Source organism: Semicossyphus pulcher, unplaced genomic scaffold (assembly GCF_022749685.1).
Source record: "Semicossyphus pulcher isolate SPU_LCO1_2020_fin unplaced genomic scaffold, fSemPul1.0.p SCAF_15, whole genome shotgun sequence".
In the NCBI taxonomy this organism is placed as follows: Eukaryota; Metazoa; Chordata; class Actinopteri; order Labriformes; family Labridae; genus Semicossyphus; species Semicossyphus pulcher.
In genome coordinates this window covers 3,547,205-3,572,151 of record NW_027211659.1, presented here as the reverse complement: position 1 = coordinate 3,572,151, position 24,947 = coordinate 3,547,205, and positions in this window count along the sequence as shown.

Below are 24,947 nucleotides of genomic sequence, written 5' to 3'. Positions count from 1 at the left end.
TGTGACAGGTGTTAGTCACTTCATGGTGACAAAGTGAGCACAGTGTTTTGGTTGGAGCTCCGTGCCACTCAGCTCTGATGGCTGATTTATCCTCACAATAATTGTTTACTGGGAGCCACTTTTGGGATGAAGATTTTGTTTTGTGTCCTCTGTAAACTTCTGGTCTTTTGATAAAATGGGAAGAACTCAAAGCGTCAAAGAAAGAGATGATTCACCGTCTGCGCTCGGTGAATGCACAAAAGATGGTGACCACCTGACCGAATCGAGACCTTCGATGAACTCAAGCCAGCCCTCACCAAGGCCCTTCATTTGATGACCGCTAACAAACAGTTGATAATGACAGCTCTATTTAATGTTACCTGTTCTTACAAATCACCAGAGTAGAGAGCGTAAGATCGGCTGACAGATGAGCATCACGCTGCCCGGCCTTGCAGCACACAGATTTTTCCCTCCTTCATCTCCATAAAAAACCCCGTCCACACGAAAACGCAAACACACAACAGAAACGCTGTCATGAGAATGTCGGTCAACAGGCGGCGATATAACCTGGTCATGCAAAGAAGACAAAGGAAATCGTGGCCCATCAAAAATCTATTGCCGTAAGACGATCTGGCAGGCTGCAATGGAGCAAGGGGGACGATATAGTATAATGGATGAGTAACTGAACATAGATGTGTAAACATGTAGAAAGTCCTGTTAAGCGTCACTGTTTATGTCACGTCCATCATTTTGCAAGGAATGTCGCCTCATTACTGACGCCTCACAGGGGAGATAACGGCGCACAGCCTGTCGTCACGAGCCAAAAATGCAGTTTACCCCGTCTACACGTCTCCGTGGAAACGGAGTTTCTAAAAGTTTTCAGCATGTGTGTGTGGAACAAAAGCCAAAACGCCTCATTTTCATCGATAGTGTTTGAAAGGAAAGAAATAGATCAGCTCGTCTTCGGTTTGTTAGTGATAGAAGCAGCTGTGATTCACTTGTGATCGCCTTTGTTTGTAAATAAATTCCTTCAATTTGCTCATATTTTGTTCCTTCTTTCTTTTTCCCAGGGTTTTATTTTATTGTTGCCTCCCTCGTCCACAAGTCAATTATGGGAAACGTAACATTTGAAGCTCTCAGGTGTAAAAGTCGTGTCACGTGTGAGATATTTGATGAGAGCCGGCTGGAAAATGTGAACGCCTGACAGAAATTGTCAATAGATTCATAACCCAACAAAAAGTTATATTTTCAGCCCCTTTATGATTATTGTAATACAAAATTATTCTGCAAATGAGGTCGTTATGAAAAGGTCGATTAACGGCAACTAGAGCACAAACTCTATAAATTGGGAGAGGTTATTGTTTTGCAAAGCTGTCTCAAGTTGAGCAGCGTTTGCTGAGTTATAGACGATGCAGGGTGCTGAGAAAGTACAGGGAGGTAAGAGAGTCAGTGTGTGCGTCTGCTGCCAGGTATTTGTAGCAGAGTATTACACGGACCTTAACTCTGAGCTGAAGTCAAGAAGTGAGTCTGAATTAAAAACAACAATGTAAAAACAAAGAATGTGAAAGAAAACAAAAGATAATTTCAGAGCGGAGCTGTGCGTAGCAGCCGGGAGGAGCCGGGGTTGTTTTTGGCAGCGCTGCAGTAATCCACCCACACCGGCCATTAATAAACAGCTGGTTTATCATTGAGCTGTGGCCAGCAAAGTGTCAGAGCAAATGGGTCAGAAAATGTCTCTCACTCCATTTCTGCCTATTCTGGGTGAACGGTTTTATTAGATCTATGTTTCTGATGCACAACGAAATGAGAACGTTAATCGCCTTTTTGTTTTAAACTTCTTCTCTGCTGCTGGAAAATAATTACTCTGAGCTCAAATGTAGTCTTTTTTAGGCATTTTGATGAGGATCATTTTCATTTCAATTAATGTCAGTTGTTGTAAGAATTATACGTTGACAGTGATCAAGATAAGAAACAGTATTTAGGCTTGATTGGCCGTCTCGGTCTGTTTAACAAGGTCAGAACAAGCCCTGGCTCCAATCCAGCGTATTGGAACAAAGCTTTTGTAGGTAAGAGTGAGCAAAGTACAGGAAATATCAGAAGAAGAAAACAACTAAACTGAATCAGAGAACAATGATCTCTTGTCTTTTTAACAATCTATAATTTTCCTACATTTCTTCATTTCGTTGGATTGTTTCTGTGAAATCAAATCACGAGCTCCCAGTGAGCAACAACCGAGATTTCAACTCCCTGAAATTTGGTTAAAACAGGGTGAAATCAGTTTAAATGTCTAAGACATAATAATGACCATTTTTCAACCGCTTAAAATACAGTTACAACATCAACGTGTTTGTTTAATCATTTTGATAAGTTGTTCACCTTAGGATTGAAAGGAGGACGGAAATTAATATTGTGACGAGTTATTTTCCATATCCGGTCTACGTAAAGACATCATTTCAACATATTTAATTTTTCATACAAAAATCAAATATATGGCGCTTTATTGGCTGCGTCGTGTTAACAAGATCAAGTGAGCATTTTTCCTTTGAAAAGTCAGAAGTTTAAAAGTGAACGTTTTTTCATCGACTGTTTGATGACGAGGGCTGCACGGTGGTGCAGGGGTTAGCGCTGTTGCCTCACAGGTTCAAACCCAAAATGTGGTTGAGAAACTATTAAAATTATGTCTTAGACTTGATTTCACCGTTTTCAACCACATTTCAGCGTTAAAATCCCGCTTGGTGCTCACTGGGGAAGGTTCAGAGACGTTGTAAAGAGAGCCGTTTAAAACATTCCCCACAGAAGAAGTAAAAAGAGGACTGAGCATGTGCAGGTACTTGAGCTGTGCAGCTCTGACTACAAAGGCAGAACGAACCCTGGATGCTGTCGTAGGTGATTTATACCTGACAGAGACTTACGTTGAGGTATGTCATTTCAGTGGTCAATGGAGATAAGTGCTTCGAATCCAACTCCAAGTTTTTCGTGGTGACTGTGATGCACTGCTAACTTCTAATCGTTTAATGAGGTCCAAAAATTGCTGTTGATATGTGTGTGAGTGTGTGATTCATCTGAAGCAGATTTCCTGGTGGAATCTGGTCCAAACATAAACATTTAATCTCCTTCAACGAGTCATCTGTTGAACGTCTTTCAACTGAAAAATGCTCGCTGTGCTGAGTGTGTCGTCCAGTTTCACAAAGCACGCTCAAGTTCTCCTCATAACTTTTTTCTGCACACATATTTGGCAGCTAACACGTCCCACAACCTCACGCAGAGTCGTGTGGTTCTAATTGGGTTTTGGATATTTAGTGTGTTCTTCAGTAACTTCATTGAGACATTTCTGCGCTCCTCCGCGGTGCAGACCACATTACACACATCCACGTGTCTCTGTGACTCAGGCTGAAGCGGAGTGTCGACCTCAGGCAGCGAAAGTGAAGCTGCTGATTAAAGGCAGATAAAGAGGAGATGGAATCTGATGTATGAACTGACCTCACGCTCCCACGCCTGGATCTGAGTCCACCCTCAGCAGACAAAGTACAGGTTTGTGTGTGTGTGTACATATTTGCGGTTATGTGTATATAGCGCGTGTGTGTGTCAGCGGCCCAAGGACATCACAGTTGCAGCGAGGCGTGAAGTCGATGACTCAAGTCTGCTGAAACTCTGACGGTCCGTAACTCTTCTTCTTCTTCGGGCATGTGTGTGGTTCTGATGACACAACGTAGAGCTGCCAAAAGAAACAGCCGTCTTTCTGACTTTCTACACAGGTTATTCCAGCTTCATACGTCGAAGTGCATCCCCGCCTCTGAGGTCGACCGCAGAACATAAAACCTTCAATATTAGGGCAGAAAGTGAATTCTACTTTGTAGAGAATGATCTGCTCTGTCCTTTGTTTGTGTTCATGAGCATTTATTTTGAGCAATAGTTGACCACAATTCTACTTTAAGATGTCACAATATATCTAGTTCGTATCTTTGTTCCATTACTGATTATAGACACTGGGATCGACGCAGATCAAATCCAGGTAAGTGGGAATTCACTCCCCCGTTCATCACATCCTTCCTGCTTTACCATGACCGCTTTCTCTGTCTGTATGATGTGCTCTTTGTGTGTCAACACATAAGCTTGTCTTAAGGCAGTTCAAGAAAAACTTAAAACAATGTAAAGCATTTGTGTACACGGACAAAAAGTTTAAATTTTTTGTGAAATGACATCCAGCGTGTGCCTTTAGGGCTCCCTGCCAGAAAGCTGTTTGTCTTCTTCCGAGACAGTGACTGCCATTTGTCTCCCAAAAGCTTAAAGTCAACATGTTTTTGTTTTTTCTGTGCCTTACCCGAAAGAAACTGCCACCTTTGTTCACATTTCTAACAAGTTTTGTGTGACACGGACCCAGTTCAGCCCGGGAAAAAGTTCTACATTTACTAATCTTACTACTTACGGCAACTTCTTTTGCTCTTTATACCACCCCTCCTTCCCCAATGCTTTTGTGGTGCAGGCATGAAACATGCCTCCAATTAAAATACATCAGTTTGAAATTCATGCTGAAACATTTTGTGACTATTTTACATGCTGCCATGACAGCGGTTTGTGTTGACGTGTAAACGAGGCTTCACTGCTCATCGTGGCGTACGTGTGTTGGACTAAAGGCTGCAGTTGTTGCCTGGGAAGACAAATGTACAATGTCTCTTAAATTCACCCTGACAAGGTGTTTATGGGTAACCGTCGCAGATCATTTCTGTAACTAACCCTAACCCTGAGTGTAAGCCATCGCGGCTTGCAGAAGAGCCGACTTTCACAGCTCCAAAATCTAAAGGTCAACTTCCTGTCAGGAGGAAACAGGAAACAAAAAATGTGTTCACGTTCCAAACGAGTGTGAAATAAAACTGCCATGCAGGCATCTTCAAATGACAGTTTGACAGTGCAGATGAGGTGATACAAGCTGTGATTTAATGATGCAGATTGGAAGTTCGATGTACTCTAATTAAAAACACTTTATTTTCAGCGTGCGCCCTCCTGCTCTTAAATCCTGCTGACAGCCCGCAGCGTGCATCACACCCTGTGAAATATTGCTTCAGAGAATATTCCCCCGAGAGGCAGGGCAAGGTGATACTTCCTGAGATCTTATCTGAGCTGAAGTGACTGATTTGGAGCAAATCTCAGTCAAAACAGGTGAATTTGCTCATGAGTGTCGCACGTGAGTTGGAGGCCCACGCCCGCCGCGGGGAGAAACTTAACACGTTGGAGGTAATGGTTTTTGGAAGGCCCTCCCAAAACATGTGAACTTTTCCACTTTAGAGGAGGTGATGCAGAGAGCTCTGAGGTGTATGCAGTGATATACGGCGTTCAGAAACAGACATCATGTCCAAAATCAACAGTTTCTATGACGATGTGCACGCACTGTTCTCTATAAGTAATTCATTATGAGGCTGTGAAAGAACCCAATGACTCATGCATACTAAGATGAAACTAATTAAGCGAACGGTTATTGATGTCGGTGTTATGATAAAAACTGATGAAATGTTTTTGTCTTAAACTTCACACAAACCCCAGAAAGGCCGAGCCAAAACATTTGTTATAGTTTATAATCAGCTTGTAAAATAACTGAAACTCCGCCAACATTTTTCCCCCCAAAAAGCATTTTAAGGAATGATGCAGCAGATTTCATCAGAGAAGAATAAAGTAAACAAGATGTCCGGGTCAACAGCTGGCCTCCAGGCTCCACGAAGACATCCATCCACCCCGATGAAGCGCCCTCGAGCTAAACTTGTCAGCAGCCGAGCCCTCGCTTCTGCTCCGCCGCTGAACTTTGAATCCTCCGGAGAGGCAGCGAATGTCTCTTCAGGGATCAATACTGTAAGTACAACATTTACATTTGTTCCACATTCCTGACATTATGAGTTCTGGTGATCATAAAACGCGGTGTTAAATCTGATAAACAAGCTGCATTCCTGCGGAGGGCTCGGTGGGAGAGCTGTCGCACGAGTGACGAAGACAATGCAGCTGCAGACAGAATACTCGATCTGGTTTATTGACGGGAAGAGAAGGAGTCATCCAAACCCAAATACGGTCATAAACATATCACTGTGCTGATGCGTCTGTGTTATTTATCCATACTCTGCAACTTGTGACCTGAAGAAATAACTTGCACACAAAGGCCGGGCTCAGAGCACGGGAGTTTTAAAATCCTAATCGATTTAAAAGCCGGGTTGCATTGCACACATTAAAACAGATTCTCCTCTCTAATCCCAAACGTGCACACGCGACAGGATATGAAAGCAGGCAGAGCACTCATTACAGGATACAAGATTATCGGGTGTGCCAGAGAGAACAACAAACAACCAAACGTGATCTCCTTGATACGATCTATCAAGGAAGCAGAAGTAAAAAAAGGGGACTGACTAACCTTTAAGGATGGATTAAAAGGAAGTGTTTGCAAAACAACACAAGTTGTCTCTTCTACAGCAAGAACCAGAGGTGAGATTGTACACGTTTTATTTTAACAGTAAAGCGTTCTAAATGAAACCATAGCCTAAGTTCAGTCAGAAGGACTTTAATGTGCATGCTGGTTCTATTGTTCATATCTACGACGGAGTATTAGGGCCACATTAAAGGAAAAAAATAGAGACGTAATATTACAAGAATAAAGTCGTAATTTTAGACTATTGTTCCCCTAAATATTATAAATATCAGAAGAGCAGCAGCCGCCTGCACTAAACGAGGAACGCTTGAAGTAGAACTTCACAGTGAACATCTTGTGAAGTTCGCTTGTAAATGATGCACAGGAGGCTTTAACACAACGTGAGCCACAGCTGTATTTATTGAACACACCTGGTAGCATGGAAGCATAGCGTACATACCTTGTGAGAACATGCGAGATCTCCTGCCTAGTAATGCGCAAGCACTCTAAACATTAGTATAGGTTTCACAAATACAAAATACTGACTCTGATATTTGACAATGACTCGAGATCTTAGTCCTTTAAGCGCAGGCGACTGGCTGCTCTTCTGATATTACCCTTCAAAATAAGATACAGGCTAACCATGGCCTAAAATTCCAACTTTATTGTTGTAATATTCTGACTTTTTTTCTCGTAAAATTCCGACTTTAATGTTGTAATATTCTGACTTTTTTTCTCGTAAAATTCCGACTTTATTGTTGTTATATTCCGACATTTTTCCTCGCAAAATTCCGACTTTAATGTTGTAATATTCTGACTTATTTTCATGTAAAATTACGACTTTCTTCTTGAAATCTTAGAGAATTTCTTTCCCCTCAGTTCCCCAGGTCACATCTGTCCAATAGCACTGCAGCACACCCTCATCGTTATCATATTGTTGCTGTCTTTTTAAATGTGGCCATTCTCTGCCTCCAGTTCATTCCTGCCGTCCTTATGTGCGCCCCTCCACCTCCCCATCACCACCATCTTTATAATCAGCTCATCAGCCTCAGATGACATCATCAGCCAACACCTCCACCTCCAGTGTCCGGACTCCACGGGAGGGAATATATCTTGCGACTGCTCAAGGCCGACACCCTTCAATCACCATATCTCCCAAAGACTTCTGACCATGATTCATTACCACACCATCATTGTAAAATAAATGTTCACCTGTCTCTCCTGATTGAACTAACCTTAGCTAGCATACCATTGTACACTAGGGCTAGAACATGCTGCTTGGAAAAACTTTCTGGCTATTGTTTTCTGGCTCAAAACGTACGATAATCCATATTTTCCTACATTTCAAAAACGATTTATAACATCGAGACTGCCCTCATGAGTCTGTGAACCCACGGGAGGTTTAACACTTGATCTGTAGAGCCCACATATAACCATAAAAATCTGGCGAACATTGATACCAAACCACATTTCTCCTCTGATTGTCAGGAGGCGTGAATCGGGGATTCATCATCCTAATACTGCTGTACTCTGAGCCCAGTCTAAGGATTATTAAATCCATACAAGCTGGAGTTGTTTGCTCTGTATCTCATAAAAACACACACAGACCGCAGTTTTTACAAACCAACTTATACACTAGTAAACACACGTGTAGTTGTGCACACACATCATGCATGCTCAAGTGCTTCAAACGAATGCCTGCAACAAAACTGCACGTATAGATATATATATATGTAGGGCAGTATATCTTTACTGCGGCATCCTGAGGGTAAAACACACACAGGCAATGAAAAGCAGAAGTTAGATCTGGATGGAGTTTGGAGGAATGAAGGGCCAAGCTCGCTGGCAGCAGCAGAACCACAGACGATCCCACTGGGCACACAGCTGAAACCCCTCTAACACTGGCACAGAGCTCCGGTGGCACCGAGCCGTGGACCACCACCCGTCCACTTCAAAGAAAGTCGCCAAAAAAAAATGCTTCGGTATCAGTCACGCTCGCTCTGCTGCGCTTCAGACTGAGCTTGAAAGCTCTCACAGTAAGCTGAACTGTGCATGAAGCCAAAGATTGCATACGTTTACTTGTCCATCTTAAATCATCTGCGCACTTTCGAAAGTCTGACAAGCGTCTGGCTCGTGCTTAATAGACTGTGTAAATCTTTTAGCTGATCTTCACATACCCTTTAAGATTTGTGTTTTTAATTATTATTTAATGCTTTTATAAGACAGCTGAGAGTGGAGAGATGACAGGGAGTTAGCGTGGCATTTTAATTAATATCTGTCTGTGGTTGCCCCCAAATTATGACAAAATAGTTAGTCAATCAGAAGAGTCTTAGTCAACCAAGTATTCATTTGGTTAGTGGCAAGATAAAACCATCAAATAATCACGTCTGTGTGTTGTCTCTGTGTCTGTCAGACTTACCGAAAGTGTCATTGGCCAAGCAGTCCTTTTAAGGAAGTAGGCCTTGTTGGCAACGAATGCATTTGATGTCGTTTGGATGATCTCTTACGGGAAGTTAGTCAGCAACTGACCAAGAACATAGTGACGCACATGCACTTTATTAATAAAGAGCGGGAAACATTTATTTCAGTAGAGGATGAGGCCCATATTTGATGGTTAAATCCACTGAAGTAAACACACAACAAAAAAAGAATGAGATATCTCAAGCTTAAGGGTGCTTTTTTTGCTATTCCTTAGCAAATTGTTCAAAGACATTCGGTGTGTCTGAAACCGCATACTAATCATACTAATCACACTAACAGTGATACAAAGGTGCACCCTGGACTGATCAGCAGTCAATCACAGGGCTGACACATAGAGACAGACGCTCACATTCACACCTACGGGCAATTTAGAGTCACCGATGAACCTAACGAGCATGCCTTTGGATTGTGGGAGGTACCAGGAGGGAACCCAGGCATGCACAGGGAGAACATGCAGACTCCACACAGAAAGGGCCCGTATGTCCAAGGAGTACTTTGAACTAGGAACGTTCTAGCTGTGAGGCAACAGCGCTAACCACTGCACCAGTGTGCAGCCTACCAAAAATACAGCTTAATGATGTTACATGTGGTTAGGGACTATTTCATTAAACAAAAAAGCCAAGCTACACAAACTAAGATTAGCATTTTGGTCACATTTACTATCTGCTACTGGCTGTTTAAAGCAGCAATAGGCACGTGCAACCAAAACTTTGTGCGTCAAACAAAGGTCTCGAATGCGCCTTTAGGGAGGCTGATGGGTCACAAACTAGCAGAGCAAAGCATACACCTCTTTATAGGACTGTATCTCACAGAAAGACAAATGAGGGGAGCATTAGGCGGGAAAAAATATGTTCACAACGGAAACGTTAACTGACGGAAATACTACAAATACTCATAAAGTCATATAAGGTGCATTATTATGTGAATCAGAGAAGAGGAATTAACAGAGACTTTGACCGTGACCTGCATTATACTGTGTTGTAAAAGTGTGTAGTCACTGTACTTTACAAGGGAGACGTCAGGTTAATATGACATTTATGAGGGGTTGTTCAGGCGTTCAGAGATGTAGCTCCAAGAGAAAGAGTGTTTTCCCCCCCGTGTGAGTCAGAAGGGAAACATGCCCATGTCAGGTTTGACCTCTTTCTTCACCCACTGTGCTGTAGGTTAACACTTCAACAAATATCAATCACAGTCTTGTTACACTGATTTTTTGTCTAAACCTCAGAGAGCATTTCAGCTCCATAAAAACATTGAAATGAAGTCGATAAATGTGATACTTAGAAGATGTATCAGCAGATATACACTTTCATTAGGTGTGCCTTGCTAAAACTAATGCAGTGTTATATAAAGCCTAACAATTGATCCTACTTCCATGAACATGACATTATTCCGTTTTTGTTGAAACGGTGGTTCAACTTTATAATGACTCGGGAGGTTCATTTGAGTAGTAAAAATTTAAATTATGATGAATATGCTCTTATGTAAGAGTGCTTACTACTTAACAAGTGAGGACAGAGGTCAACATGTAGCTAAAAGTACTGACTTAACAGTCCAAAGTATTAGCTAGATCTAAGCTAGATGTAATTAGCTAGAAAGTGTGAAAGACAGTGTTTTCAAACATTAAAATAGTTAGCTAGGAATAATGGATACAGCTGCCATAGCTCGGTAAACAGTTGAGATCATTAGCTTAAAGTATCTTACAGAAATTTAAGCTAGTTAGCTTAAAGTAATGGATAAACAATTGAAATAGTTAGCTAGAAGTACTGATGAATGGTTGAAATTGTTAGCTTAAGTTATGGATAAACAGATGAGATCATTAGCTTACAGAAGTTTGAGCTAGTTAGCTTAAAGTAATGGATAAACAATTGACACAGTTTGCAAGAAGTAATAGACACAGTTGGCTAAAAGTAACGCTAAACGGTTTTAATAGTTAGCTTAATTAATGGATAAAGAGGTGAAATCATAAGCTAAGCAGGGGTGGGCAACCTTGCTCCTGGAGAGCTACCTTCCTGCATGTTTTAGGTTTCTCCGCACTCTGACACACCTGATTTGAATGTTTTGCTTGTTACCAATCCCCTGAGACACTTCAGTTGGTTGATAACGAGCAGATTATTCAAATCAGGTGTGTTAGAGGGCGGAGAAACCTAAAACATGCAGGAAGGTAGCCCTCCAGGAGCAGGGTTGCCCACCCCTGAGCTAAAGGGTACTGGTGATACCTCAGACCAAAAAGAAGACATATTTACTTACTACAGCTTAATCTAAAGAAATGTGACATATTACAACTATCCCTAAATACCATGCAAAGGTTTGAAAAAAAATTATGTTTTTATCTTAAATCCACAATCAATGTTCATCGATCCCCTTCAAACTCTCTATTGTCACTGCAGTCTCACTCCTCTCGCCTCCATTACCCAGGCAAGAGGAAAGAGTTGTTGATGTTCATTGATACAGATGGAAAAAAACACCCATATGGTTTCTATTTCAGGGTGGTTTCTGTTGAAGTGTTCAGCTCTGAGAAAATAATAACAAATTAAAACTAAAATGACTAACACATTTCAGATATGCTTGGGAATTATCCCTTTGGGGATTTGATCCCACAACAAGAATGACTAAGACTGTTCATCGTCATCTTCGTGAAATGTTTCTCAGTCCATCACTCCGTCTCTCACCTGGCGTTGGTTTCCTCATGAACGTGAACAGAGGAGGTTATTTACATTTCAAATGGCCTGAACTCATTATAATCTGTGATACAAAAATGTCCTAGTACAACACATCTTTGAGATGTTGCAGCAGACACAAAGTCATGTAAATCTTCAATGGAGATGGAAAATAATCCGTACTTTTGCAGCTGTGTTGTTCTACAAGCCTGGATCCATTTTGAAGCTAAAGTACAATATTTACTCTGAAACAAATCATTTAGAACAAAAGAAAACATTCCCAAATGTGTATTAGCACATGTTCCTCATTAAACTCTGAATTTTAAATGTTTGCCACCTTGTCAAACATTTTTTGTTTCTTTCAAAATGTGAACACAATGATTGCTTCCCAGCATTTGCACACTCATTATGCTGTGTTGCACTGCAGGAAGTCCACAGAGACCAAATAAAAACAAGAAATAAACATTATGAAAGGAAAAAATAAACTTCAGGCATTCAGTCCAGGGCAGCTTTTGAAGTCCAAAACCTTTTGCAACATGTATTTATCACTATGTCAGTCGATCAAAGACAACTACCTGTGGACAAAGATTTCAGTATTTTGCATCAATTCCAGTCATGAATTTGTCTTAGTCATGTCTTGGCTGCTCAGTGGTAAAGTGGTTAGCTCTGTCGCCTCACAGCTAGAAGGTTCCTGGTTCAAATTCAGGTTCCACGTTTCTGTGTGGAGTTTTGCATCCTGTGCATGTGTGGGTTTCCTCCAGGTACTCTGGCTTCCTCCCACAGGCCAAAGACATGCTCGTTAGGTTCATTGGTGACTCTAAAATTGCCCGTAGGTGTGAATGCGAGCGTGAAAGATTGTCTCTCTCTATGCGTCAGCCCTGTGACTGACTGGCGACCAGTCCAGGGTGTAACCCTGCCTCTTGCCCAACGACAGCTGGGATAGGCTCCAGTCCACCTGCGATCCTGAACGTGATAAGCAGTAGGCCTATAGATAATGGATGGATCGTCACATCTTAAAACCCAGTTTCATTGAAGTTCAAAATGTTATCTAAAGATTCATATTGATAAGAAAATCATGACAGCCATCTTTGACTTGATCTTAAACATTGACTCTCCAACAGGTTGTCAGATTTTAAAAAGTCTTTTTCCATCTCATGAGCCGATTGACTTTTGGTTTGTAACCTGTGAGAAGGGTGGTTAGCATTTTAGGCTTAGAATAAGTATTTTTCTAACTTGCATCAGACAGTTAAAGTAAAATTATGATTGCCCTCAGATCACATACTACATTCATATTAAAAAAACAATTGTATTCATTTTGTTTGTTCCAAATGAAAAGATTAAATCAGCTTACCAATCGCCAACATTTGATTTGTCTGGATTGCTGTTGGGACTTAAAGTGAACATTTGTATATATAAAGAAATGCTTTCAAAATAAAGTGTCTCCCCTTAAGTAAGTGTAGTTTATTTAGTATTTTTGTACATAATTGAGAGAAATTTCAATGAAAAATTGAAGCTTAAATATTTTGTTTTCTATTACTTTTTTGAGACACCAAAATCCAAAGGAAGTCAAGTCTCATTGCATTCAAATCCTGTGTGTCCAAAGTGTCCAACCCAAAGCTTTTGCCATTTGCAAATGGTTTGAAAAAAACGTGTCACCTTCATGGGGACCAATCTCTCAATGAAAAGCATCTAATTTCTAAAGTGGACAGATTTAGACTAACAGCCTCCAGTCCTCCAAAGGCTGTCCCTTCTCTTGAACTGAAAGTGTTTCATATTTCGTAAACTGAACACCAGCTCCCCTACAGGGTAAAAGACGTCTACGGTCTGAGGCTGTTCTGTTCTTGGCTGCAGTTGGAAAAAATCACATACGGTTTCATTCAAGCTCATAATGAAGTCATTTTTTCTTTCAGTTCCCTGTGGATCAAATGGTTTACAGAAACATCTGTGGTATGTTGGGGACTTTATCCTCTCTCTTTCAGTTTTTCTATCTCTCTTTCCCTCTCCATCCCCGCCCAATCGCTTTTCCAGAATGGTCTTTATTTTGGGTGTGTTTCCGAAGTATATTTATAGCCGCATACGTCCCCAAGCCACTAATCAACATCGCCACAAGCCCAGACTTCTCCAGGAAATGCAGCATGTGGTAGCTCCAGAGACCAGCGAGAGCTCTGATTGGTTAAAAGAGCATAAAAATAACCTTCAGATATGTAGAATTATTATTTTTTAAGGAGGAACACATATCTTCTGAGCAACATTGTGGGTTTCAATGGGGACAATTTCTTTAGTTTCAACCCTACAAGAAACCATTTTAAAGCATGGCATCCATTGTTCCATGGATTTCACTAAAGGACCCTAAAACAAGAAAAATATGGCTTTAACTTGACATAAATTGAAACTCTTTCACAGATTAGATCGTCAATATTTTAGACTCCATAATACGGACATGTAATTAAGAGAAATAAAGTCCGAGTGTGTGATTTTATTTCCCCTGGCAGCTTTAAAATCACGTCACCCCAAAGCGTCCTGCCACAGTGAAGTGTTTCTGTACCAGAGATGGCACCACAGGGTGAACGAACAGTGTGAGATGATTTAAGGAGTGACACTGTGTGACTCATTTGGTGTGAATCACTGTTGTGTTGGAGCCTCGGAGATGTGGTCGACAGCCACATCATTCAGACACAACAAAAGAGGATTTGACTATTGAAGACGGGCTGTGAGGCCAGGCGTCTCTCTGAATCCAGATCATAATTAGTTGGCTAAAAAGCAACCAAAGGAATGCCACTCAAAAGTAAAGTGTGTTTAAGTAATAGGGTCACTGTTGTATTTCTGCAGTGACGTTCTTAAACATCCAGGTAGGGGATGAAGTCAGGTAAAGTCACACCTTAAGACAACAAGTGTAAATGCATCAGATAGACTTCACACAAGGAGATAACCTGACAGTATCCAGAAATGGGTTGCAACGGCTGTGTGTGCAGTTGAATGTAAGCGACATTGAACTTTATTTCTAACTGAGAGTAAGTTTACGTTTGAATTAACTGGTAACTGCTAACAGCTTATAATACAGTTTGTTAGTTGCACAATTCAATGTACCTTTTTGTTGTTGTGTGGTGATTAACGCTAGCTATTCCTTAGCAAATTGTTCGAAGACAAAGAAAGTGTGACATCACTGTCTTGGACACAGAAAGTGAAAACGACATTTTCCATCCATTATCTGTACCGCTTATCCTGACGAGGGTAGCTGGGGGACTGGAGCCAATCCCAGCTGTCATTAGACAAGAGGCGGGGTACACCCTGGACTGATCGCCTGTCAATCACAGGGCTGACACATAGCGTAGACAACTTTTCACACTCACAAACGGGCAATCCTGAGTCGCCAGTGAACCTGACGAGCATGTCTTTGGACTGTGGGAGGACGCCGGAGTACCCAGAGGAACCCACGCATGCACGGGGAGAACATGCAAACTCCACAAGGCCCACTTCGTCTGAACCGGGACTTGAACTGGGAACCTTCTCGCTGTGATTCAACACAGCTAACCACTGCACCACCGTGCAGCCCAAAACGTCCTTTTCTGTGACAATATTTTGCTTAGTGTGGACTTCACGGCAGAGATAAATCTTATGTCTCTGTGGTGCAACAAAATATCAACACAGCTTTAGTGTCAAACTAGCCAGTTTCACCGTTTCGTTCAGTATGAACCAAAGAGGGGTCACCTACAGAGCTGGTGCAACAGGCTGTTGGCTACTTGTGTGCATGAGCTGTATTCATGTTCATGTCTTTAAGCACACTGGTGACTGGGGAAGGTCGAATCCCCTCCAGATGTTGAGGAAAATAACTTTGTGCCAGTATAAACCCCTTTCATTGCAGAACAGGGATATGCCAACCTGCGTGGCAGCAGGACCATGGGTGTCGAATGGAGCGCAGTTTGTATCAATCAATTTAAGAATGAATCAGTGAATTGATAGCAGGTCAAGATGTAATCTGAACAGGATCCAAGGTCAGAAACAATCAGTTGTCTTTTTCTCCAAAGAAAGATAATTCATTTCCTTTCATTTTTTTGTTTTAATCTTCACAAATGCGACTTTTTCACCCCTACATTTTCCTTACATCTGTCGCAACTTGATGTAACAGACTTGGTAGGAATCATAGCTCTGTCAGTGGAGTCTGAAGTGGTCAAAATAAAAATGTCTTGATCAGAAAACAACGGACAAGAGGACAAATCACAAAAAATATTGCACAATAAAGTACACTGAAAGAGTGAAGTGATGTAAAAAGACTCACTAAATATATAAAGCATGTGTCCTTGTACTGACTTTTATGAAAAACATACTCCAACATTGTATTTCCAGAGAAATGTGCAGCAACTCTGTGTTCTGTGTCACTGTGAGCAGTGGAGCAGTGCTGGCAGAGCTTGTGTTCTAATGTTTCTGTGATGATGAAGAGCAGAATCTTGTTCTGGGTTTTCTCCACAAAAAAATGTAGAGCCACTTTTCCACAGTGGCACTGATGTTCCCGCTGCCGGTGTACTTTATAAATATAACATAACATTAGCAGCATGGTGACGTCCAAGCATTCCTCTCTGCTTTTTTATAGCTTCGTATGCATGTGTGTGTGTCTGTATGGAGGGCAAATGCACACACACTGCTTGAAGAAATGGACTGCAAATGGAAGATTAACATTGTTCTGTTTCTTTTTGTTTAAACTGCAAGTTTAAGATTCATATTCATTCTGTAATCTTGTTCATTTTCTAAATAACTTGCAGGATGGAGTGACTGCTGTTTTCACATATGGAAGTCCCTTTAAATTAATCTAAGACAAGACTTTGGGTCACCTACATCACATAGGTGGGTGTGCAAATGTAAGAGGAAACACCAGCTGTGTTCAAAATGCTGTACTATATACTGCATACTACATACTATATACTATGTACTATATACTGCATACTACATACTATATACTATGTACTATATACTACATACTATATACTGTATACTATGTACTATGTACTATATACTACATACTACATACTATGTACTATATACTACATACTGCATACTACATACTACATACTATATACTACATACTTTATACTATGTACTATATACTACATACTGCATACTACATACTACATACTATATACTACATACTTTATACTACGTACTATATACTGCATACTACATACTATACACTACGTACTATATACTGCATACTACATACTGTATACTATGTACTATATACTACATACTATACACTACGTACTATATACTGCATACTACATACTATATACTATATACTACATACTATACACTACGTACTATATACTATATACTACATACTGTATACTATGTACTATATACTACATACTATATACTACGTACTTTTTACTATGTACTATATACTGCATACTACATACTATATACTATGTACTATATACTACATACTACATACTACATACTACGTACTACATACTGCATAGTGCGTTCTGCTGGAATGCTGCTGCTGTCCGTCATTTCAACTGCCGCTGTTCCAGCGCTTTGCATTGTGGGATACAGTAGGCGAGGTAGACTGGTCCGATGCATTCTGGAGATTGTCTCCAAATCAGTACGACATCTGGGTATTTTTGGCATACTGCACATTTTGCTTGTGTTTGCATACTGCATACTACATTTAGGCCACATCAGTACGTGCTGCTAGTATAGTATGGCCTTTCGAACACAGCAACCTTTTACTATCTTCATGCTGAGACTTTGGTCGTTAAACAACAACAACTTAAAAAGAAATCTTACTTGAGTCTGCGTAATCTCACATTTTAACAAGACGTCCAAAACAAAACGGAGTTTAAGCAGATGATTCGTGCTGAACTTCCAGTGTGAGCGTTCATGCCACAAAGATAAACCGCAGAGATTAGTAAGGAGGACATGCCTTTTTATGATACTGAGACATATCCAATAAAAACACTGAAAGTTATCCTGATAGCTATTGTATACATAGTCCAACAAGTTAAGTATGTTTGTCATGAGAGCCCTAAACTTAAGAAACCCAAACTTAAACACCTAAGTTAAGGAGGAAACTTGAAGGAGGCTTTCAGGGTTTTTCTCATGGTAACTTTGGGTAAACAAGACTATTGGACAAAGTTTGCAGTGCTTAATATCCCGAGAATAGAAGCTTCTAAGAAGCAGCACAAGAGGTTCTTGAGGGAAAATAAGAGAAAAATAGTCGTCCTTTGAAAGTGGATTCACAGAGGAAATGGTAATTACTCGGTTGCTTTCTCTGTCAATCCATAAAAATGTGTTGCGTTGATGTAATTGTATATTTGCTGTATGAAGAGTAAGTGCAATATGAATGTGGATCATAGGAAGAGTAGCTGTTACCAAGACAACAACTTATAAGAATCCCAACAGACAATGCATGATCTCTAAAGGCCATATCAAACTAACCTTCTGGCATCTGCCGGTTCTGGAAGGAGCCAATTTAATCTACTGTAATAGTGTTTATTCTTAGAGGACACAATTTTACATATCTTAGTCCATTCATTCAGGGTCTTATCACAGCTAAATACTTTGCAATCAATGCTGTGCTTCATGTGTTTAAGAAATCGAATGCACTTTTTCTACTGTTCCACAAATGTACTTATACCTGTATGAAATGTTGTATACAGTTGGATCTTGTTTTAGGCCTAATTGTGTATTCCACCACATTGACCATCACACCTGACAGGCCACAGCCACCCATTAAAATTCAGCATTAGCATTCACAATGTTTGTTGTGTGTTCCCAGCACACAGAAGCCCAGCGACAGTGGCAGCCAACCCTGCTATCTCTTTCCCAGCCTTGTTGCCTTGTTGGACGTGGACCAGCAGATGTTCCCCATACATCTCACTGTACTTCTTCTGTCTGTTGTTGTCTCAGCCACAACTCTCAGCATCCACAGCCAAAGATAGACACAGATGACAGGGTACAGTATCCTCCCATGCCCTCTTTCACATCCCAGTTACATAAACCCCTCGCCCTCCGAGAACCACGACCATAGTTGGCTGAACGGCGATCGCACTCAGACGTACATCCTGCCATTACACAACCTCCAAGCTTGGCAGGGGCAGCTGAGAAGCCCCAGGCCAGGCTCAGACGTATCAAGATTCTCTTCCTTCCTTCACTAAATGAAATCTGAAGGCCGGGGCTCAGCGGCTAAAGCTACGCCCCCGGGGAGAGGAGTTAGATAGGCACTTAAAACTCCACCTAACATCTCTCAGCATCCCTGACAAAAAGATATGTCTAATTTTCCCAAAACAAATATGACGGAAATATCCACTGAGGACATAAAGGTGAAGGAAAGTTTGTATGCATCAGACACGACTGGATCTGGAAAGAAAAGCAGTCTCAGAGCAGTTTGTGAGTTTGTCCAAACACACAAAATCCCATTTCTTTTGTGTCAGTCAGCAGGTAGTGGTGGCACGAATTACATGCTGTAGACTTCAGGACTTTCTGGTTGAGCAGCTCTTCCTGTTTCGCCCAGAAGACAGCTGTTTGTTTCCCATGTGAAACCACATTTTCATGTCTTAATTTAACCCAAGCTTTGGTCTTTCCCTAAACGTAGCCAAATATTTAGGTGCCTTAACCTAACCAAATGGCGACTGTTTTACCACGATTCTAACACCTGGTTCATCTTGTGAAATGGGCGCAGTTTGCTTCTTACAATTCAGACAAAAGTTTTAGATTTTTGTTTAAAGGTCCTTCAGGAAAAAACAGGAAGTTAAGTCATGATATGTGCGTGATGTAACTTTAATCATAACATGAATTTTTGTTTCACACTGGACATGAATCCAGATCTTCTGGGTCAAAGCCCTGCGCTCCTTAGGCCCCCACCATCAGCCCATAGAGCCTTTATTGAACTGACCTTTGATTCTCAGGTTGAGGCTGAAAAGTTGCACTTTTATCGCAAGCTGCACAATTTTAATGTTGACAGGGTTTTTATGAAAATATTTTATTCTTGTTTTATTGAATCTGTTCTAACATTTTCTTTCATCTGCTTTTACGGATCTCTTAATATAAATAATAAAAACAGGATGCGAGGCTTGGTCAAGCCCTGCTGCAAAATTGCAGGCATCACGTTGAACGACCTGACTGAGGTGCTCAAACTCAGGTCTCTTAAAAAGGATCATCCGGATCCGGACAATCCTCTTGCTGCTTCCTTCTAGCTGCCATCACATTGTACCGACCTGGAAGAACAAACAGACTGAAACACTGTTTTGTCCCAACTGCCATCAGCCTTTTAAATAGCTCAAAGTGTTGTTTATTTATTTACTTGCCTTTTTCTAACCATTGACGTGGTCCTTATTTTAACCTCTTCTTGTTGGTGTGATTGTTGTGTGGTACTGCTGGCTGTGAAACAAATGGCCCTCGGGGATAATAAAGACATCCTTGATCCTTAATTGTTCTTTGTACTTAGTCATCTGATTTCCTAAAGGCTTTGATGTTAGAAGCACAGAATGTTCCTTCAATTGGAAAACATTAGTTTGAAAGTCAGACTGACACAAAAAAGGAAATTAAATGTGTCCATGTACATGTATCCCATTAAAACACTAAACTGAACTTTAATCATTGCCGCAGCTAATCCCAAAATCAATGTTTGGGTATTATTAGGTTTGGATATTAACTCCTGGAATCTGAAGTCACATTTGTATTGATCTAGATAAGAACACAACAATCTACATTAAAGGTTTCCTGACCTTGATTGGGCCTTAAGATGTCCAATTCTTTCAGGAAACTAAAACACTATTTGCTTTCATAAAGACTGTCCGCTCTGTGATGCAACTCACTGTTTCATGCCAGCAGCCTTTGGTAAATATCTATAGCTCAAGATCAGGAATCTCTTTCCTGTAAAGGGCCTGTTTTTGAGGCACACAGCAGGTCTCCTGGATCAAACATGGATCGCCCATATTGAAAATGTATCCATTCACGGAAATCAAATGCAGTGCGGATAAAAGTGCAGACGAAACGGCACGTGTTAAGGGTTCCTCGTGTTGTTTAATATTAATAAAGGGTTGGCGTGGACGGCAAACAAAAGGCATTCTTTGGGTTTACGAGATCTGCAGTGCAGAGTTAAAGAGTCAGTAGAGTATGGCGTTCCTGTGGGCCTATTAGGAGTCAAAGTCCTCTGATACTGATCTGCTGTACTATGTCACCGATAATGTTCGGGTGCAGGTAAAAGCCGTCTTAATGTATGCTTTTGAGGGAGACAGTAAGTGAACTGGAACCACAAGGTCGGTTTCGAGGTTGGTTACAGTTTCTGTAAGATACATGTGTAAATATTAGGCTTTCACAAAGATGTGATTCTTTCAAAGAGGGAAAAAAACTGAGGTATGAAGCCGTTTATGTATGGTGGTATTTAACCTAAGGGTCATGCAGTATGTAGTAGGCTCCAAGGGATGCCTGATTCAAGCCTGAACATCTTGTTGACTCCTAAAACTAAGTTGTGGAAGTTGTGTTTTAGCTGTTTACTCTTAACTGGTTTTGACTTGATGGCACCACAGACATTACACGACAATGGATTCACACATTGTTTAACAGTTAAGACACTTCTGAGGTTTTAAGGGTGCAATCTGCTGAAGTTAATCACTGGTTAGAAGCTTTATAACGGCCATTTAGACCTTAGTAAAAACTTCACACACAAACCGATTATTGGATTTAACAACAAAGAGCTGGACACCATAACCTGGTGACTGTGACGCCCATGTATGTAAGATTTACATCATCATTTTTATACTTATCAAACCATTATGTGGCCAATGAAAGCATCTGCTTTTATAATGTTCCTTCACTCCATATGCAGGTTTTTCTTGTAATATTCTGAGTTATAAAGACCCCCAAGCAAAAAAAAGGTTTGAATACCACACGTCAAGTGGAGGCTCACACAACACAAACAGACTTCTCACACTAACCTGCGTGAGTCCTGCACAAAATGATACAAAAGGTTGTTTACAAAACTTCACAGCCACCAGAGCAGCACGAAGGTGTGTGCGTGTGAGAGTGTGTGTTTGCGTTCGTTCCTTACGTGCAGGCGAGTGCTGCAAGTTGACCTGAAAACATGATGAATATACAGCCAACATCAGCTCCTACAATAAACCTCAGGGCGAATGGGACGGACGCAAAATAGAGGCTGTCGTCGAGACACACACCCCTGTTTGCTATGTGTGTAGTGTTGTTACGCCAAAGCTGCAATAAGCTGGGAGTCATTTAGCAGTGTTTTTTACTTTATCCTGGTGTTCTTTAATTATTTGTAGATGCGAAGCATGTGATAGGCCTGGCTTTTATCTCACACACAAACACAAACACAAACACACTGCCTGTTTAGGAACATCGAGTCCTTCAATTATCAAGTCAGATCTATTTGGACTATTTGTTACTTTAAAACACATCAGCCTTTATAATGATTACTTCTGATACTGGAGTACATTTATCTGCTTATACTTATTTGCATTAAACGTTCAAGTACAGGATGAACTATAGAACGCCTCCATCCTTCAAACTTGCAAGCGAAATCACTGAGCCTGGAGATGTTTGTTGGAGCCACTTGACTGATCGTCAGTCAGTCACAAGGCTCATAGAGACAGGCAACCACTCGCGCTTACATTCACACCTACGGGCAGAGTCACCAATGAACCTAACGAGCATGTCTTTGGACTGCGGGAGGAAGCCGGAGTACTCGAAGAGAACCCACGCATGCACATGGAGAACATGCAAACTCTGCACAGAAAGGCCCACTTCGAACCAGGGAGCTTTGAGCTGTGAGGCAACAGTGCTCTACTGCACCACCATGCAGCCCTTGTGGGTTAATTTTGTCCAACTTAATGTCTGTATCCTTGGCACAGGCTCCACCCTCATACAAAGTTTCACTAAAATCCATCCTGTCTTTCCTCAAACCTGCCGACAAACAAACGGCACAGAAAACATCACCTCCTTAGCAGGTAATTCATTGTTTCAGTTGTGGCTACATCCAACCTCTGACACTGTGCATGCTCACTCACTCACAAGGCTAACTGGGACACTTAATGGGATGTATCCATCACCAATGTTATTAAATCCACCTGCTTTGATGAGTCAAAATGTCAGAGGGTCTTTTGTCTAAAGTAATGCTTAAAGGTTACAGTATGTGAGCCGCTGCCTGTTTGAGTAGATCGGTTGTCAGTGTGGAGAAAGTCTACTTTCCTTTCGTGTCTTTCTGCTGCATCATGGTCAAAAGGCAGAAAACAAATTCCAACATCAAAGTCCAACAGTTTGTGTGCCAATGGATGTCACTTGGATTAAAATGTAACTAAGCATTGAACTGTTTTTGCAACACCAGTTAGGAGTTATTAACTCAACGCAACTGAAATTCTTTATGCAAACTTTTCATCTCCTTGCAGATATAAACCTAACACAAGTCCTTTAGTGTTTACACTCACAGTCATGCATGGATAACTTGATATGCAAAGCAAACTGAGAGCTGAAAAAAGGGATGAAAAGAGCGCCAGAGAGTCGGGTTACCAGTTTCTGTCTCTTTGTGTTTGTTGGGTTTATAACCAGATGCTGGATGTGGCGTCTATTTAGGTCAATGATGTTTCACATTCCAAAATGCCCTGCAGAGGTAAACTTCAGCCACAACTTATTTGATCTCAAAGAATCGAGAGATCTGTAAAAAATTAAGGCCAATCCAGTGAAGCACTTTGCTCAGGACGGTCTTCATTATCACCGTCAGAACTGAATGAACAAACAGCAAAAATATGTACGTGTTTTATTAAACTAAAAGAGACATTTCAAACCACAACACAAAATGTTAAAAGTTCAAACAGCAGAAAAGAGAGCATCTGTGAGGACCAAATGGATCCCAGTCCTTTCCCCCTCTGCACAGGCAGAGTGAATTGTGTTTAACATCTCGAGGTTTGGCCTCTTCCTGCTGCTCATTTCTGTTTGAAAGATCCCTGCAGTATCTTATTAGACATCCTAGAGCTCTGGCTCCTACTGTTCACATGTTGAGGTGACCTTGGGAAAGACACTGCGTGCTCATATGGCTCCTGATGGTCAATGTTTGTGTGCATGAAAGAATGAAAACACTATGTACATGCAGTCCATCCTGCAGGGACCCCCAGCCGATAAACTATAACTCTTGCAAGGAGTAAATGGAAATATATCTTTTGATAAATTGCCCTTTAAAGTTGGCAACTATTGAAACAAACCATTATCAGTAACAGAAGGCCATGTTTAAATGGATAACCAACCAATATTGATGCTCTATGTTGTCAGTTGAAGCAATAAATTCTTCAGTGCGTGCTGCATTGACAGAGGAAGCTCAGTTCTCCTGCCTACGTGTACCAGGATGCATTTTGTGTTAGCTGCCAAAGCCTCGCCCTCACCCTACTGCATCTCTTTGGACACACACCGATCAGTCGTAACATCATGACCCCAGACAGGTGAAGTAAATAACACTGTTTATCTTGTTACAGTGGTGGTCTGATGAAACACTTCTTCTTTCACATCATGTGGATGGCCGGGTGCGTGTGCGTCGCTTAGACGGGGAACACCAGGATGCACTGCGGGAAGAAGGCGAGCCGGCGGAGGCAGTGTGATGCTTTGGGCAATGTTCTGCTGGGAAACCGTGGGTGCTGCCATTCATGTGGACGTTACGTTGACATGTACAACCTATCTAAACATTGTTGCAGATAAAGCCCACTCCTAATGGCAGTGGCCTCTTTCAGCAGGATGATGCGCCCTGCCACACTGCAAACATGGTTCAGGAATGGTTTGACGAACGCGACGAGTTCTAGGTGTTGACTTGGCCTCCAAATTCCCCAGATCTCAATCCAATTTAGCATCTGTGGGATGTGCTGGACAAACAAGTCTGATCCATGGAGGCCCCACCTCGCAACCTACAGGACTTAACGGATCTGCTGCCAACGTCTTGGTGCCAGATACCTCAGCACACCTTCAGACTACTAATGGAGTCAATACCTCGACGGGTCTGGCTGGAATAAATACGTAAATAAGCCACCAGAAACATCCTCTATAACATCCTCTGCACTCTTTTTTTGGGATGCCATGTTTCACAGTTGGAAATGTAGCTAGCTTAATGCAAGCAAAGTCTGAGACTAGAAGTTGGCACTGATACAGCCTCTAGTTCTTCACCAACTCCTCTACTGCACATGTCAAATGAAGTGGCTCGTGTAAGACACACAAAAGATTTTGCAGCTGAGACAGAGACACCAAAAACATCTGCAACATTTGTACGTGTTTTTCATGTTATACACCCAAGTCAGAGAGTGTGAAAACAAACATACTGGCTGAAGACAATTTGTATTACAACGTATCCCTGACCTTTGTTCACCCCCTGCCATATGTTCTGTTCTGTTACATAACTTCAGAAACCCAACAACAAACAGTGTTCTGCTTCACTAGGAGTGAATGGAGATGCCTTTTAA